Genomic DNA, 19,538 nt, shown 5'->3' with positions numbered 1-19,538 from the left:
GATTGGTGGTTCTCTTGTGAAATTGAACCTGTGAAGCCCAATGTGGAAGGTCAGCTGCTAAATCAGCATTTCAACGCTGAGTGACAACACAATCTGTCTACTCGGCATACATCCGATGCAAGTTTGGCTCCCTATGCCTTCACTGTCTCCAAGTATGGCACACCGCACTGGCAAATGGTCTAACCACAATTTTTGGGACTCAGAGCTGCCTTGACTCTGACATCATTGACACTACAGAGACTGATTTTATGGCCAGTGTGTTTAATCCTGGAAACAGCTGTTGGAGTTGTCAGGTCCTCCTATCTGTGTGATAAAATCCACCATAATTGGAAGCTGTCTTAGGTCTGGAACCCCTGTAGCTGTTGACAGCTTCGAAAACATTGCAAGCAGTACAGAAATGGCTTTGTAAATTCACTAATACCAGCATTATTGTTTAAACAAATTGAGGGAGTAATAAAATGGACATCTGTTGAGACTGTTCACTAGCAGTAAAATATTGAATTCATTAAATTTTGAAAGAAATTAGAAATACCTCAAGCTGTTAAGTAAAACACCATTCTTAATTTTAAACCTGTGGATGGAATAATATTTGTAAAACACGTGGATCTTTTTAGTAAGGGAGTTCTGAGGAATAAAACCATGTGATTGCAAAATAAATGCATTTTTAATATAATTATGAGAGGTTTGAACTTTAAGTGACTTTAAGGTTTGAACTTTAAGGTTTGATTTGAAAAATCTCTACCTAATAATAAAGGACCTGAACTAATCAGAAATGGTTCCCATCCAATATCAAAAAAAAACCTCACATTCAATGGAGATAAAATCCTTAGGGTGAGATTCGGTGACTAGGTTGAGTTTAGAAGGTGGTATAATTGCAATTGAAGACAACAAATTCAGGAAACTAGGTGTCAATTATGGTTCAGTAGCAGTCATCTGACGTCTGACCTCTGTGTCAGACAATGTGGGTTCAGATCCTTCTCCAATATTTGATCACATATTCATAGTTGACACTTCCATTGTTGGATGTTCTGTTAAGCTGAGGCTCCTTCTACCTAAACTCTTGTGTGAATGGAAAGGATTCTATGACACAATATGAAGAAAGGGTGAGTGTTTTAAGAGGGTCAAGGCTGTCATTTATCCCTCAATTGTCACCACTAAGATCAGTTTAATTGATTATATATCTCATTTCTGTTTTCAGGATCTTCCTGTGCAGTGACTGACTGGTCTTACTCTGCAACTACACCAGACTGCACTCCAAAAAAAAAATCATTGTGGTGTGATGTTTTGTGAGAATATTGTGAGAAAATGCTGTGTTCATGCAAGCCTTTTTTTCTCCTCGACCTACACAACCAGAGATGGGCTAACTGCTCATTCGTTCACTTGCTATTTGTTGGATCCCCGTGTCAGCAAATTGGTGCCTCTTTACCTACGTATCAATGTTTTGAAAAAAATCTGTTACAAGCTGAAGCACTTTAAGGAAGTGACACATATACTCATGAATGCAAGTTTTGATCTTTGTCAAGCGAGTTTAGCTTCACTATGTCATCTCACTAAAGTAGTTTGCGCCAAAGCAAAATTAGGCGAGATCGACGTCAGAGAAACTTCTTATGATCACACATGCCATGGTCTTCTGCCTGGAATGTTTCCCTAGCCATATCTGACATTACCAGGGACAAGACTTACGCACAGTACTCCCTCCAGTTGAAGGCTCCATTAAAATTATGTTTGCAGCTGCTCCATTTTTGCCATTTAGACTTGGAAAGTCTATAGATGCAAATGCTATCATATTGACAATCAGCAGCAGCTGCATGAGGAGGAAATGTGCACTATTTGAGACTGCGATGATGAAGGGCAAGCTGGGAGGTTATAGTGCTCTGACAGTACAGCTAGATCCCTAATATGCCACAGGCATTTTTTGAATCCATTTAAATCAGTGAGTGCCTTTGGCACCACACTTGACTTCTTAGAATATTCATAAGGCTTTTCAAAGAGTGGAAATAACTGTCTTGTGTGGAGAGGATGAAAAAAAGTGCAGAATGTTAAAATAAATCCATGGTTGAGAACAAGCATTAAAACAGAACTCCTCATGTCTCAGAAGGAGATATTTACTGGCATTGATTGATGCTACAGACAAATCATTTGTACCGAGAACTGGTGCAGGATTAGTTTATTAATGGAGTGAATATTCGAGCTGAAAAGGTTTTAGAAAATAAAGCATTATGTTGATATGTTTTTTTGTTAACCCCCAAGTAGATAACTGCTGGAGTTAAAATAAACCATAAAACATCATCCTAGTACACAATTTACTAGCTTTGTGATAAAACCAATACCTGTACCAGAGGCAGATGGAATACTTTAGGATATTAACCAAATACTTGCTGATGATAGGCTGAATTTTCCCCAGGGAAATAGAAAGATGGTTGGGAAATAAATGGCAAGGAGGAGAAAGCTAGACTCTTGACATTGTGAAAAGAAATGAAGGGAGGCAATGGCCTCCCTGAACTGGTCATCAAGAGACCCTGGTTTGAATCTTGCCATGTCAGATTAATTTTAATCAATAAAAATCTGGAATTAAGAGTTAATGATGACCATTAAACTTTTGTCAAATGTCAGGAAAACCCATCTTGTTCTCTAAGGTCTTTTAGGGAAGGAAACTGTCATCCTTATCTGTTTTGGCCTACATGTGACTCCAGACCCACAACAAAGTGGCTGACTCTTAACTGCCTCCTGGAGTCACATGTTGGCCAGACCAAGTAAAGATGGCAGCTTTCTTTCCTAAAGGACATTAGCGAAGCAGATGGGGCTTTCCAACAACTGACAGTGGTTTCATGATCATCATTAGACACTTAGTTCCGTTCAATTTTTTAACTGAATTCAAATTCCTTCACCTGCTATGGCAGGATTCAAATCCAGATCCCTGAAACATTATCTTGATCTCTGGGTTAACAGTCCAGTGATAATACCTCAAGGCCATTGCCCCTCTAAAAATCACTGTTTCCAATAATGCACATGAGATCTGTAACCTCTCTGTAGACAGAATAGGACCTTCAATATGAATCTAATGCCTATCTGTGCATATTCAGGTGGAACAGGAGTTCTCCTGTGGGCTTGCATAAGGAACATCACAACCTCCCCTCCCCCGACTTTATATCTGCGGGGTTAATACGATCTTGCCCTATCTCTGGTTGCTGAGATGTATCTTAAATCTATTTTTAGAATGTGGATGTCACTAGCTGGCCAGCACTTATTGCCCATCCTTAGAAGATGATGGTGAGCTGCCTTCTTAAACCGTTGCAATCCATGTGCTCTTGGTAAAGCCACATTGCCATTGGGGGGCGTGCTTTCAGGATTTTGATTCAGTGACAGTGAAGGAACAGTGATATGCTTGCACATCAGGATGGTGTGTGACTTGGAGAGGAACATGTATTTGGTGGTGTTCCCATGTATCTGTTGCCCTTTATCCATTTGGATAGAAGTGAGCTTAGGATTGGAAAGTATTGTCTTACGATGTTGGTGAATTTCTGCAGTGCATCTTTTACATGGTACACATTGCAGCTACAGGGTGGTAATCTAGGGATATTAACATTACGTTATTAATGCAGAGAGACAGGCAATCTTCTGGGGACTCAGTTCAATCCCTCCAAAAGCCCAGACGTAGAATTTTAGTTCAATAAAAAAGATCAAGAATTATGAAATTGGTGAAACTATTGTCAATTGAAAAAAAAAACCATCTGACCACCTTTACCTGGTCTGGCCGACATGAGACTCCAGACCCACAACAATGAGGCTGTCTTTAACTGCCCCCTGGATAAATAGTGATGGGTAATGAATGCTAACCTAACTGGAAAGTAAATAGTCAAAATGTGTGGTGCTGGGAAAGCACAGCTGGTCAGGCAGCATCCGAAGAGCAGGAGACTTGCCGTTTCGAGCATAAGGAATCAGGAATGTGATTCCTATTGAAGAGCCTCTCCTGCTCCTCAGATGCTGCCTGACCAGCTGTGCTTTTCCAGCACCACGCCTTTTGACCCTGAACACCAGCATCTGCAGTCCTCATGTTCTCCCTGGAGAGTAAATAGAAGAGTGTTGGAAGGAGCCTACCAGTTAAGTAGGCTGACTTCTCTTGGATGATGTTAAGCTTCTCCAGTGTTAATGGAACTGAACCTATGCAGACAATTAGGGAGTATTCCATCACATTCCTGACTTGTGCCTTGTAGATGGTGGACAGGCTTTGGGGAGTCAGGAGGTGAGTTACTCGCCACTGTATTCCTAACCTCTGATAGGCTCTTGTAGTCGCAATATTATTTGGCTAGTTCAGATCAGTTTATGGTCAATGGTAGCCCCTAGGGTGTTATTAATAGAGTATTCAGCAATAGTAGCATCATTAAATGTCAAGGGATGATAGTTAGATTCTGTCTTGTTGGAGATGGTCACTGCCCAGCATGTTGAGGTGCGGATGTTATTTGCCACTTTTCAGCTCAAATTTGGATAATGTCCAAGTCTTACATATTTGAACCAAGACTGTAATGAAGTCAGCAGCTGAATGGTCCTGGTGGAATTCAAACTGGGCATCACTGAGCAGGATATTGTTGAGATAATGCACTGTTGATGACACCTTTCTTTACTTTATTGATGATGAAGAGTAGACTGAGCGGGTGGTAATTGGCTGGGATGGATTTGTCCTGCCTTTCATCCATAGGACATCTCTGGGCACATTTACACCATTGTCTCATAAATGCCAGTGTTTTAGTTGTTCTGGAACAGCTTGACTAGAAGTGTGGCAAATTCTGGAGAGCAAGTTTTCAGTTCTATTGCTGCAATGTTGCCATTTTAACTATTCAATGTCCCCTGCAATTCCTTGATATCATGTGGAGTGAAAGGAATTGGCTAAAGACTGGCATCTGTAATGTTGTGGATCACTTGTGTCATCAACAGTGACATCAAGCAGCCTTCTTCTTCTGATGAACCACATCACAACAGACCAGGGTTTAAACAGAGAACTTCTTAATTTACATCATTCAATATCACACCATGTGACACATATAACAAAATGCTAAGGTGAGGGGCCAATATGTGGGAATTTTAATGCGCTTCTTCTTGTTTCAGTTATGTTAACACATCTTGTTTGGCCTCAATAGTTACTAATGTACAAAACTGCCTCACAGCCTCTACAGAAACTAAAAGCATTCCATCTTCCTTACATGCAGTGAAAAATCCACACTGTCACAAAGATCAGCATGACAGAAAATCAAGAGCTGGAATTTCTCAATATTCATTTGTTTTTTTTTTAATACAGAAATCTGAATTCTTTTTAATGTCTTTGGGTTCCTTATTATCTCAAAGAAACACTCCACACCTTGTAGTATTTGAGTTGAGAGAGGCAGTAGCCGATGAGTGAGGTTAGTTGAGACAAATACAATAATGTGACTTTTTTTTGGTGATTTTTAAAAAAATCATTTTGAACAAACTAAGTTATTAACACTGCAAAGCAGTCAACACTTAAAAGAAATGGAAATAATAAAATAAAATAGATGTCAGGTTTTGAATGTTGTCTTTGACTTGGTTAGCTTTTGATTCAATTCCATTGTCAAGGACATTAGCTCTGGAAACAAAATTACTTTTACATTTATAGCCATACCTTACCTTTTTTATAGCTATTACTCTAAACAATATAGAGATTAGATTACCTACAGTGTGGGGACAGGCCCTTTGGCCCAACAAGTCCACACCGACCCTCCGAAGAGTAATCCACCCAGACGCATTCCCCTCTGACTAACGCACCTAACACTATGGGAAACTTAGCATGGCCAATTCACCCGACTTGCACGGCTTTGGATTGTGGGAGGAAACCCACGCAGACACGGGGAGAACGTGCAAACTCCGCACAGACAGTTGCCTGAGGCGGGAATTGAACCCAGGTCTCTGGCAGTGTGAGGTAGTAGTGCTAAACAATCAGCCACCATGCTGCCCCTAAAGAAAACTACAAGCAAAGAATAATGGAAGCAGAAGGCAATAAGTTTGCAATAAGTTTGGTTCCATTGCACAATCTTGTTTCAGCTGTAGCTTTGAAAAGTCAGTAAAAGTGGTTTTTGAATATTTAAGCTTGATGACTGAAAGAACAAACATACAACTGAAATATTTAAATCGTGAAAATTGCAACAATTTACATAATTATTTAAAACTCTTTGAACTATATACCTATTTTTGACTGAAGATTTGCTGAAATATTGGATTGTCCAGGCAGATCAATACATGGGAGGTTTTGTTAACACGATAGAAGGAACTTGTCAGAGCACAGCTGGAATACAATGAATAGTTTTGGAACACTTACCAAAAGAAGAATATGTTAGCATTGGAAGAAAAGGTTTACTAGGATAATAATGGGTATGGAAGGACTGTCTTATGAGAAGGAGTTGAGCAATTTGGGTCTGTATTCATTGGAATTTAAAAGAATGAGAGGTGACTATATTGAAATAAACAAGATTATTAGGGGACTTGAGCTGAAAATGTGTTGCTGGAAAAGCGCAGCAGGTCAGGCAGCATCCAAGGAACAGGAGAATCGACGTTTCGGGCATAAGCCCTTCTTCAGGGGACTTGACAGGTTAGATACAGAAAGGTTGCTTTCCCCTTGTGGAAAAGTCTAGGACCAGTGGGCACAATCTCAGGATAAGGAGAATCGACGTTTCGGGCATAAGCCCTTCTTCAGGGCTTATGCCCGAAACATCGATTCTCCTGTTCCTTGGAAGCTGCCTGACCTGCTGCGCTTTTCCAGCAAGATATTTTCAGCTCTGATCTCCAGCATCTGCAGACCTCACTTTCTCTCACAATCTCAGGATAAGACAGAGATAAGGAGGAATTTCTTTTCTCAAAGGGTAGTGAATCTGTAAAATTTGTAATAACAGATGAATGTCAAGCCTGGGTCATTAAGTTTATTCAACGTTGAAAGAAAGAGATTTTTAATCAGCAAAGGAATCAAGGATTTTGGGGAAAAGGCAGGAAAGTGGAGTTGAGGATTATAGCTCAGCAATGATCTCATTTAATGGTGGAGCAAACTTGATGGGCTGAATGGCTTACTTCTGCTCTTATGTCTTACGGTCTAACATTGAGGAAAAAGAATAAGCCAACTCAATACGATTGATCAAGAGTGAGAATTTCCATCCAATGATGGAAATATGATTAGTGGCCCTAAAAAGCTCATGAGATATTTGTAGAGTTTCAAACTGACGCTGGTCTTCTGAAAGTTTTATACAGGCACTCCACTCCACTAACAGATTCACAGATCAGAACTGCTGACAACCCTGTTATCAGGCTATTTAAGAAAGTTGAAAAGTGTGGTGCTGGAAAAGCTCAGCCATGCCAGCAGCATCCGAGGAGCAGGAGAGTCGACTTTTTGAGCATAACATGTTTTGCTCTGATCTCCAGTCCTCACTCTCTCCTAGTTAAGAAAGTTGGTAAGGAAAAACCAGGGAACTATAGACCGGTGAGCCTGACATCGGTGGTGGGCAAGGGAATCCTGAGGGACATGATTTACATGCATTTGGAAAGGCAAGGACTGATTAGGGATAGTCAACATGGCTTTGTGTGTGGGAAACTGTGTCTCACAAACTTAATTGAGTTTCTTGAAGAACAAAGAGGATTGATGAGGACAGAGTGGTGGACATGATCTATATGGACTTCAGTAAGGCATTCTACAAGGTAGACTGGTAAGCAAGGTGAGATCACACGGAATACAGGGAGAGCTAGCCATTTGGATACAGAACTGGCTCGAAAGTAGAAGACAGAGGGCTGTGGTGGAGGGTTGCTTTTCAGACTGGAGGCCTGTGACCAGTGCTGTGTCGCAAGGATCAGGGCTGAGTCCACTGCTTTTCATAATTTATACAAATGATTTGGATGTGAACATAGGAGGTATGGTTCGTAATTTTGCAGATGACACCAAAATTGGAGGTGTAGTCGACAGCGAAAAAGGTTACCTCATATTACGTTGGGATCTTGATCAGATGGGCCAATGGGCTGAGGAGTGGCAGAAGGAGTTTAAGTTAGATAAATGTGAGGGGCTGCATTTTGGAAAGGCAAATCAGAGCAGGACTTATACACTTAATGGTAAGGTCCTGGGGAGTGTTGCTGAATAAAGAGACCTAGGGGTGCAGGATTACAGTTCTTTCAAAGTGGAGTTGCAGGTCAACAGGATGGTGAAGAAGGTATTTGACATGTTTCCCTCATTGGTCAGTGCATTGAATGTAGGAGTTGGGGTGTTATGTTGTACTTGTGGAAATGATTAGATTAGATTTCTCACAGTGCAGAAACAGCCCCTTCAGTCCAACAAGTCCACACGAACCCTCCGAAGAGCAACCCACCCAGACCCATTCCACTACTAATGCACCTATCACTATGGGCAATTTAACATGGCCACTTCACCTAACCTGCACATCTTTGGATTGTGGGAGGAAACTGGTGCACCCGGAGGAAACCCACGCAGACATGGGGAGAATGTGCAAACTCCACGCAGACAGTCTCCCAAGGCTGGAATTGAACCCTGGTCCCCGGCGCAGTGAGGCAGCAGTGTTAACCACTGAGCCACCATGCCACACATTTTTCTACACTTCTTATTCTTCCTAAATTAAATTGCCCAGAATTGGAAAATGACATTTAGCGGGGCTGTTGAATAGGAAGAATTCTGGACTAACTTTCACAGTAGAGAAAGAACAAGAGATGTTGCTGTGAGGATGTTATTGGGACTAGAAGTTTTGAGCTGTAGGTAGAGGTTGAATAGGCGGGGGCTGTTTTCTCTGGAACATCAGAAACTGGGGTGTGACCTCATAGATGTTTATAAAATCATGAGGGGCATGGATAGGGTGAATAGTCAGGATCTTTTTTCCCCAGCATAGGTGAGTCCAAAATCTAGAGGCCATAGGTTTGAGGTGAGAGAGGAAAGTTACAAAAGGGACCTAAGGAATGTTTTCACCACAGGGTGGTACATATATGGAATGAGCTGCCAGAAGAGGTGGTGGAGGCTGGTACAATTGCTACATTTAAAAGTCACTTGTACAGGGGCCTGGTGTCCATTTACACCAGTCACTGAAAGTGGATAGACGCAGCAGACTGTGAAGAAGATAAATGATACGTTGGCTTTCATAGCGAGAGGATTTGAGTCAAGGAGCAAGGATATCTTGCTGCAATTGTACAGGGGCTTTGGTGAGATCACACTTGGAGGATTGTGAGCAGTTTTTCTCACCTTATCTGAGAGAGCATGTTCTGGCAATGGAGGGAGTGCAATGTTTCTGGTGACCATGGAGAGCAGAGATCATAATAAGGACATGTGGTCAGACGTCTAGGTCTGAGACAAGGAGACATTTCTGTACCCAGAGATTGGTGACACTGTGGAGTTCCCTGCCAGAGAAAGTGATTGAGGCCAAAGCTTTGAATGTTTTCAAGAAGGAGTTAGATATAGTTCACAGGATTAAAGGGATCAAAGGTATAGAGAGAAAACAGGAGTAGGGCACTGAACTGGACTATCAGCCATGAGTGTAATGAATGGCAGTACAGGCTAGAAGGGCCAAAGGGCCTATTCTGGCTCCTATTTTGCAGTTCCTATGTTATGGTGGAAGGGTTAGGGACGGACTGTTACTAATAGCAGAAGGGCCAAGAACATGAAGAAACAGCAGCGACATGAACAAGAATATTTTAGGTAACAAGTGGTTACGATTTGGAATGTAGTGCCTGAGAGTGTGGTGGATGTAGATTAAATTGTGGCTTTCTGAAGAGTGAACTGCCAGACAGAAAGAAATTGCTGCTCCACAGGAAATCTGTGGGAAATGGGACTAACTGCCTTGGTCTTACAGAAAGCCAGCACTGACATAATCAGCTGAATCTCCTCTTCCCGAAATGTAAATATTGATGATGTCAATCAGAGCTGCTTAGAGTGGCCAGTTCCCAAACTGTGGGTTCCCCTCTCAATGGTGGGAGCAATTTGGATCAGGGGAGGTTTCCTTCATAAATGGTGACTGTGGTTTGGAAAATCTATTGGGACAGCCTGGTGTTCACCTTCAATATCCCATGAAGATGTGCCCATTTTATTTCTTGTCACGGATCGGTGGGTGTTTACTAAGCTCCAAGGTCTCATCTTCTAAACAAAGCCACAAAATGGCAGGAGCAAAAGTATTTCACTGTCTGACATCCAACCATGCCCCACTCACTATGACAGCATGCTCTCCCACACTCCAATAGCTGCCCTACCCTCGCCCCCTCCAACATTATCACCCACATCACTTTCCCCACTCACTCTGGGCTGATTGCATGCATTAAAATGAGATCAAAAGGGAAAAAGTTTGTGATGCCGTAGCCTAACGCCCACAGCCTGTAAATAGAAAACTATTCCCAGCTCTTGTTCAGATTCCACGGCTGGTGATTTACTGAAGTTACAAACAGTTCATTCAGGCTTGTATGGTTTAATTAATAAAAAAACACTTCACAAAATCGCTCCATCTTCACCAATAGCATGTCTTGAGAAATTAGATGTAAAACTAGTTCACACAAATAAAGACATAATCCTAAAGAAAGCCAATCTTGCATTCAGCTTTTAAAAGTGTGGCTCCTGTAGGTTTTAAATTTGATATATAATGGTTCACCTGAAATGGAAGTGTCTCACAATCAGACTGTGAGACCTGACAGCCTTGTCTTGCTGGGGATGGCTTTTTTACTGCAGCAATGTCTTGGGAGCATAATCAATTTGAGAACTAAATGAAATCAATTCCTGTTCAAGTAAAAAAAAATCCCTGGAGAATAGATTCAGCAGTCAGTCAAACACAGAAATACAGATGGGCAATTTGTTATAAAGACTGTTGCAGATTTGAATCGCCGCTTCATCTCATCTAACATAAGTTATGATGCATTGAATATGTATGATTTCCTTTTTGGAATCTGTAAAGCATGTTCTGAGTTACAACTGTTCCTTCTCAAGGCTGCGACAGAAAGTATTTACTTTCGTTGCTTCACAGATGGATACACACTCACACTAGCACGTTGACACACAAATTGACACATTGACACTACAAAATGCCACAGCCCCGTTCCGGCTGTGTTCTTTTCACCAGCTGTGACTGTGCCTGCACCTTTGGCAATGGCCAGAGTCTCAACAGTGCTTTTTGCTCAGAATCGAAAAGGAACACAATTAAAATAAAATGGCGCACATCTTGCTGAAGGACCTTAATACCTTTCATCCGCTTTGTTCACACTGAAAGTCAGCACATTGGCGCAATTTGAGGAGCCATGTGAGTTAAGCTGCTGTCACTATGTGTCTCATGCTTAATATCTTAGCTTGCACATAGGGACCGATGTAATACTACACTGACGTGACATCAGCATGTTGTAAATAGCTGAGCTCATTAACTTGCTTAAATCATCAGATTATTTAGATTGTCTGTACTTGGATATGCTTGATGAACAGACAGTTCCTTTTGCTACAGTTCTTTTTAAAAATCACTTTCTCTGCCTGGTGAGCAAATGGGAGAAGTTTAGTTTCCATCTCTGGTCTTCAGATCAATCCCTTTCACATTATATGACTTCACAGACTGTGATGATGGACAGACTAATTGTCTTCCCAAACACATGCCAAAAATTCCAGGTTAATGATAGTTTAGACAGATTACAACCTTTCTTTCACCACATGTGCACTGAAGTATGCAGTGGGCAGGCCTAGAATAGAAACACAGGGCTGAAGCATTTCCCAGAGCTCGGAAGTGACTATGTGAGGACACATCTGTTACATCAAAGTTTAATTCATCAAATGGAAGAGCTATTCATTAGAACATAAACTCTCCATTCTTTCATCAAGCAATCTCAACAATAGCATCACCGAGGTTGGAATTTCCCCAACTCCATGGTGGTGATCTTGGAGGCAGTGCATTGTGGGACTGGGAAACTAGAGCGAAACTGGGAGTGGGGTGGATTCCCTACTGTACAGAAGAAAGCAGCCAAATAGGATGCCTAAAGGAGACCCTGGTGGTGATTTGCAGGTCAGCTGACAAATTGTGAACAGCAGTGTGGCACTATGCAGAGCTTTCAACCTAAGAAAGATGACCTCCTTGTGCTAAACAAAGCAGGCATTGGAACTGGAGGTTCCAAACCCCAATGTATGCCGTGGGAAGATATAATTTAGTACAGAGGTGTTCCCCTCTACTCTGACGGAGCCTAACAGTTTTACTCTCCATGATGTTTCATTCATATCCCTGCCTCAGGATGTGCCTTTGAGCTGAGGGGCGCCTCAAAGAATTGTTCCTCCAGCCTTTGACTGGGTGAGTGGGACCAAAATCCTACCTGACAATTAGGAAGTTATCTCTGGAGGACTACTGCATGGGTCTTGCTGGAGGCAAGTCTGACATTTAGTACCAGTGTCAGAATGTCCAAATCCATATGAAAATTCAGCCTATAGTCTCAGTGATTGAAACAGAATGGCAGCCTACTTTTTCTAGTCAGGGTCTAAATGTCAGTAATGGATCAGTTTGTAGCATGGCTGTTTCTGAGTTGAAAGATTCTGTGTTCCAGTCCCACTCCAAAGCCTTTATTGGTCAGAGCATTGAACATAGGAGTTGGGAGGTCATGCTGTGGCTGTACAGGACATTGGTTAGGCCAATTTTGGAATACTGTGCTCAATCTGGTCTTCCTGCTATAGGAAAGATGTTGTTAAATTTGAAAAGACTGCAGAAAAGATCTACCCCCAAAATATTGCCAGGTTTGGAGGGTTTGAGCCAAAGGGAGAGGCTAAACAGGCTGGGGCTATTTTCCCTGGAGCATCGAAGGCTGAGGGGGTGACCTTTTATAAGTTTATAAAATCACGAGGGGCATGGATAAGGTAAATAGACAAGGTATTTTCCCTAGGGTGGAGAAGTCCAGAACTAGAGGGCGTAGTTTTAAGGTGATAAGGGGAAGATGCAAAAGGAACCTAAGGAGCAACTTTTTCATGCAGAGAGTGGTACATATGAGAAACAAGCTGCCAGAGGAAGTAATGGAGGTTGGTACAGTTACAATATTTAAAAGGATTTTGGATGGGTATTTGAATAGGAAGGGTTTAGAGAGGGGACATGGGCCAAATGCTGGCAAATGGGGCTAGATTAATTTAGGATATCTGGCTGGTGCAGATGAGTTGGACTGAAGGGTCTGTTGCTGTGCTCCACGTCTTTGTGACTCTCTATCAAGACTAAGATACCAGCAAAGTATTGGAGGAAAACTGCACTAATAGACTCTTGACTGGGACACACCTGCCTGCAACACAGGATGTAAAAGAACCAATGGCACAATTTTGAAGAAGGTCAGGGAGTTATTCCCAGTCTCCTGGTGATTATTTATTCCCTCACTAACATGACTAAAACATGTTATCCAGTCATTATCACATTGTTGTTTGCTATGTAGAAAAGTACTTTATCTGTTTCCTACACTTCAAACAGAACTCAATTGTTGCAAAATGCTTTGAGGCAGCATCACAGAATTGTGTTAGCACAAAGAGAGACCACTTCGTTAATTGTGACTACCTGGCTCTGAACATTTTAACTTAATATCAATCTCCTGCCTTTTCCCCATAAGCCGGCACCTTGTTTTTTTATGTTAAAAGCTGTCTATTCCTTGTGAAATGTTTCAACTGAACCTCTCTGCAGCACCATTTCAGGCTGTGCATTCCAGTCTTTAAATCCTCGATGTGTGAAAAACTCTATTCTCTCCTTGCGTTTGCTACTTTTGCAAAACATTTTAAAACTGTGCCTTGGGGGTCCTCTATCCATTTATGGGAAGGAACAGTTTCTCCCTATAAATTCCGTGTAGACCTCTCAGGTTTTTGCAAAGAAAATCCTTCCTAGTTTTCTCCTCTCAAATGCTCCAATCTTTCCTCATAACTGAAGTGTCCCATTTCTGGAACCATTCTCATGAACCTTTCCTGCACCCTCTCCATTGCATCCATATCTCTTTGAAAGTGGGACACCCAGACTGAACACAATACTCCATATGAGGCCTAACTAATGTCCAAAATAAGCTCAGCACAGCATGCCTGCTCTTGTATTCTGTGCCCCTATTGATGGAGCCTGGATAACTATATGATTTATTAGCAGATCTGTCCACGTGACCTGGCAATCCTAACCACGTATGTACATACATTGCCAGTTCTGTCTACTCCTGCACACCTTTAGAATAGAAACTATTATTTTATATTGTTTCTCCATGATCTTCCTGCCAAAGTGTACATCACAGTTCCCTGCTTTGAACTTCTTCTGCCATCTATTATAGGAGTCAGGGATTAGAGGTGGAAGGATGCTTTTCAGAATGGAGAGCTGTGACTAGTGATGTTTCGCTGGGATCAGTGCTGGAACCTCTGCTGTTCATGGTCAACATAAATGACTTGGAGGAAAATGTAGCTGGTTGAATTTGTAAGTTTGTGGATGATACAAAGATTGGTGGAGTTGCAGATCATGAGGAGGATAGTCAGAGGATACAGATTAGAGGCATGGGCAGAAAAATGGCAGATGGAGCTTAATCCGGACAAATGTGAGGTGATGCATTTTGGAAGGTCGAGTACACGTGAAAATTATACAGTGAATGGCAGAGCCCTTAGAAATATTAATATGCAGAGGGATCTGAGTGTGCAGGTTCACAGATCACTGGAAGTGGCAGTGCAGGTAGATAAGGGAGTGAAAAAGGCTTATGGCATGCTTACCTTCATTGGAAGGGGCATTGAGTATGAGCATAGACAAGTTATGCTGTAGGTTTATAGAACTTTAGTTTGGCCACACTTGGAATATTGCTTACAATTCTAGTTACCACACTATCACAAGGATGTGGAGACTTTGGAGAAGGTACAGAGAAGGTTCATCAGGATGCTGCCAGGTATGGGAGATTTTAACAATGAAGAAAGGTTAGAAAGACTGGGCTTGTCTTCACTGGAATGCAGGAGGCTGAGGGGGGGGCGACGTGATAGAAGTTTATAAGATTGTGAATGGTGTGGATAGAGTGGAAAGTATGAGGCTTTTTTCCGGGGTGGAGGGGTCAATTACTAGGGGACACAGGTTCAAGATGTGAAGAGGATGTTTTAAAGAGATGTGTGAGGAAGGTTTTTCACACAAAAGGTGGTGAGTGCCTCGAACACACTGCCAGAGGAGGTGGTGGACGCAGACACAATAGCAGCATTCAAGAAACACCTGGATGAATATGTGAGCAGGAAGGGAATGGAGGGTTACAGATCCTGTAAGTGAAGACTGTTTTAGTATGGAAGGGCAAAATGTGGTGGTGCAGGCTTAGAGGGCTGAAGGGCCTGTTCCTGTGCTGTAATGTTCTTTGTTCTTTATCCACTCAGTCCACCAACATGTCCCACTCACCACACTGTCTTTGTCACTTTACAATTCTCCCAAGTTTTGCGCTTGCAATTGTCACACACACGTATACACCTTGGAAAAAGCAAGGTTCCTGACATTTGGGAAACGCCATGAAAAACTTTCGTGGCCAAAAAAATACATTGTCGTCTGTTTTTTGTGACTCAGATAATTTTGGCTTTACATTGCTCCTGTCCCTTTTATTCCATGACCTAACTCTTTCGTTACAAATCCTATATGTGGCATTGTATTGAATGCCCTCTGGAAGTCCATACACATCATATCAACAGCCATGGCTTCATCAACTACTTCCCTCTTCAAAAAACTCCAGCGAGTAACTTTGACACAATTTTACCTTTACTCTTCCAAATCAACCTGTATTTTTCCATGTGACAAGTAATTTTTTGCTTCCAGAGGTTTCCCCACCACTGAAGTTAAACTGGTCTGTAATCGCGGGCCTATCTTTACAACTGTTTTGGAATAACAAAGTAATGTTTACAATTCATTTGTCCTCCAGCACCATCCCTGCATCCAGGGAAAATTGAACACATATGGCCAATGCAGAGCCATCTAATGACCATGAAAAGCACCATATACATAAAAATCTTTCTTTCTAATAACTCAAAGGTCATGAGTACAATTCTTCAAAGCAAGTTGTGAAAGTAGGAAGAATGCAAAGCATCTTATCACTTAGGGGCAGCACGGTAGCTCAGTGGTTAGCACTGCTGTCTCATAGCACCAGGGACCCGGGTTCGATTCCAGCCTTGGATGACTGTATGTATGGAGTTTGCACATTCTCCCTGTGTCTGTGTGGTTTTCCTCCTGGTGCTCCAGTTTCCTCCCAGAATCCAATTATGTGCAGTTCAGGTGAATTGGCCATGCTAAATTGCCCATAGTGTGAGGTACATTAGTCAGGGGTAAATATGGGGAATGGATTTAGGTGGGTCACTTTTCAGAGGGTCGGTGTGGACTTGTTGGGCTGAAGGGCCTGTTCCCATCCTGTAGGGAATCTAATCTAACCTTAGGAGGGCCCTCAAGTACTTAAACAGAAAACAGCAGCAGAACAAAGTTAATGTGGCAGAAAAAAATCTGAAGAGATTTCAGTCACTAAAATGGAGTAGTTCGTGAAACCTAAGTGCTTTCATCAGAGGATGAATTCTGAGTAAGAAATAAGTAATACTTTTGCAACAGAAAAAAATCCACTAATATTACTTCAGGCTATCAATAAACGAATACTTTAAAAAAGAGCAGAATCAACAGGGCAGGCTGTGCATCAGAACTGTAATTGTAACTGCACAGTGAGGGTGCCCCAGTTTCCCACAACAATATGAAGTCTTCAGTCATTCCAGCTCTGAGGAATTCTGCACTGAGTGGCGCTGGGGAGGAATTTCTGAATCAGTTCTTCATTCTGGTCAAACTCGAGAGAAAGGCCCAAGTACAGGAATGGCAGGTTGTGTCCCTGTCAGGGTGTCAGGTAGTGGGCAATTCAAAGAGATTACAAAGGAGGTCCAGAGAACACTGGTCCTTTCCGTCCAATGCAATGTTCTCATTATCAGTAAAGATAATCACAGGTTGTGGGAATGATTGCATAACGTCATAGCTCTGAAGGAGTTAATGCTCTTGTTAATGGAGCTCTACCAAACTGCTGGTGTCATATATAGTCTATGGGTGGAGACGGAGTTTCATTTTCATAGGGAGCAGGTGTCTTTTGTACAGCTCCAAATGTCTAGTAATTATCCCTGACATGCAATGTATTTGAATTTATTGCCATCTTGCAATAATTCATCTTGTTAACTAAGTTAAGATCAGAGCCTTTTCTGTTAAAGACTCCAGATTGATGTATATTCTGACAACAATCATTAGACAGCCCCAAGACAAAATATAGACAAAGGAGATTGGTGGCAGTGAGCTACCTTAAACAACCCTTACAACTGGGCCACATACTGGCAGATACCACATGAGGGTTTCAGGGTAATACCACATGGTGAGTGGTGGCATGGATTCAAATTCCATTTAGAGACTCTCACCATGAGGAAAAGAAGATTCAGAAGAAAGACAAATCTTGAAGCCAAGTGAGTTGACCACACTGAGAACATGACTGCTTCGAGAATAAACAGCAGTCAGGCCATCACCTTCTCTGAGAGGCTGTGAAAATGTAGGAAGAGAGACTGGGCTAGTGTAAGAGAGAAAAGTTAGCTTCAATTCGGAAAAGACAGAGATATTAGTAAAAGAAGCACTGGAGGTTTCAAGAGGAGGCTTCTTAGTTAGAATTTAGAAGTCCTTGAAGGAAAAGAGGAAGCTATTATGAAAATGCTGCAATGACCTGAGAGGAAAGACAAGGGAGTGTAAAAGAATGTTTTCACCTTACACAAAGTGTCACTGCCATTGAGATTAAGCTCCATGAGACACAATATCTAGGGACGCTGAAAAGGACAGAAGAAAATATTTAGACTGTGATTGAAGAGTCAGTAAAGCCTCAGAAATTATTTATGCTGGAAAAAAGCTCATTCAGAGAAATTGATTGAAAAAGTCAAGCAAAAGAAGAAAAGTCAGAAGAAAGAAAGATTTAAATGTACCCGGGTACCAGTTATAATCTGAAATTTTGGCAGCAAAAGCCATAGACAGGAAATTCTATTTCAAGAACTGTGTAGGTGAAAGTGGTTTAGATTGTGGAAGATGGGAAAACATCCATTTTGCCTGAGAAGAAGAGGGAAAACCCCATCTTGTGTGCAAAAAGCCTGGAAAAGGTGCATGACCAGCATTCTGAACACTGCAATAAGAAGCCAAACCCTGAAAAGGTGGGAAGAAACAGTGAGAAGTATAAAGATACAGTTTTACAAGATTTTAAAAGTTAAAAGCAGTACATCACTACTGAACAGTCAATTAAAATAATTTTAAGACTTATTGAAGTATCAGAGCAACACAGTTTTTATTAGATAAAAGCAAAGTAAGAAAATCCTGAGTAAAGTTTAGGAAACATCACAGCAATTAAATTTCGCAAAACGATAAGTGCAAGAGTTCAAGCTCAAGGAACAAGTAGCATTGAGATGATATATGTTTAAACCAATTTCACAATAATAAGAATTAAGAAAACCATAGAGTAGAAATGGAAACAAGATATAATACTTCCACCAGGATTTAAGTTCAGTATAAGACAATACAACACAAAACATAGAACAATGTGGAGAAGATTGTGCTCTAGATACAGGATTTCTTCAAAATTAAAGCCTTAGTGCAGAATTATACTGACGACTGAGCAATGTGGACTTTGGTGCGATGTGTGTCAGAAATGGGTGAGAAGTCAGATGAGATCTATCTTGATGTTGTGAGCACCTTGCTCCATCATTTAAACGTTTTACAAGTGGTACAGCAAGTTTCTTACAAGACAGTTGTGACAGAAATACCAATCAATGGAAATTATGACTTGCTTAATGTTTTGTGGCCAGAATAGCTTGCCACATGCTGCCTCCTATCTCCCCCTGGACCATGACCCCAGCATTGAACACCAGGCTATTGTATCCACTACAGTCACTCACCTCATTTAATCTGGTGATATTTCCCCCACTGCTCTTGAGCTTCCAGCCATCAAAAAGGAATGCTATTTTCATAAAGTTGGAGATCAACTCCAGAATATGTGCTGGAGTAAGACACGGCTTCCCAAGAGCAGAAATTCAGAAATTTTGGCAGCACACACACACACACGCGCAAGAGTGAACACAGTAGAGCATCAACTGCTATCAGAAGAGGTACATTATTTGAGACAATACCATTGGAGAAAGTACCCAGTTATGTCTAGGAGAACTTGCTAATTCAGGTGATGCAGAATACACAGAACTTGTCTCAGTAATCTATATGCTGGTGATTTAAGATTGATGCAGAACCAAGTGTTACTATCTTATCTGACCAGTTACATGGTTGACGATGCAGAGGTTACAGTGCACAGAGGTTACATGGCATAGATGAAGTAACTGTCAAGGACATTAGGTTGTTAATGTTACACTGTAATGCAATGCACTCAGAAGAGTGAAAGATGTTCAGAATACAAAATGTTGGTTTTCCCGAGTGCATGCATGTCTGAACTTCAACTTTATCAGAAGAATTGGAACAGATTGACAACATAGAGAGAAGAACTGGTCCAGAAACAAATTGTTATTGGGCAACCAGTCAAGGTACAACTAATAAAAGATTCTGTTG

The sequence above is a fragment of the Chiloscyllium plagiosum genome, unplaced genomic scaffold (assembly GCF_037043375.1).
Source record: "Chiloscyllium plagiosum isolate Xiang-an unplaced genomic scaffold, Cpla_swu_hap1 HiC_scaffold_6, whole genome shotgun sequence".
Classification (NCBI taxonomy): Eukaryota; Metazoa; Chordata; class Chondrichthyes; order Orectolobiformes; family Hemiscylliidae; genus Chiloscyllium; species Chiloscyllium plagiosum.
The sequence above is the reverse complement of the archived record's forward strand: the minus strand, read 5'-3'. Positions refer to the sequence as shown.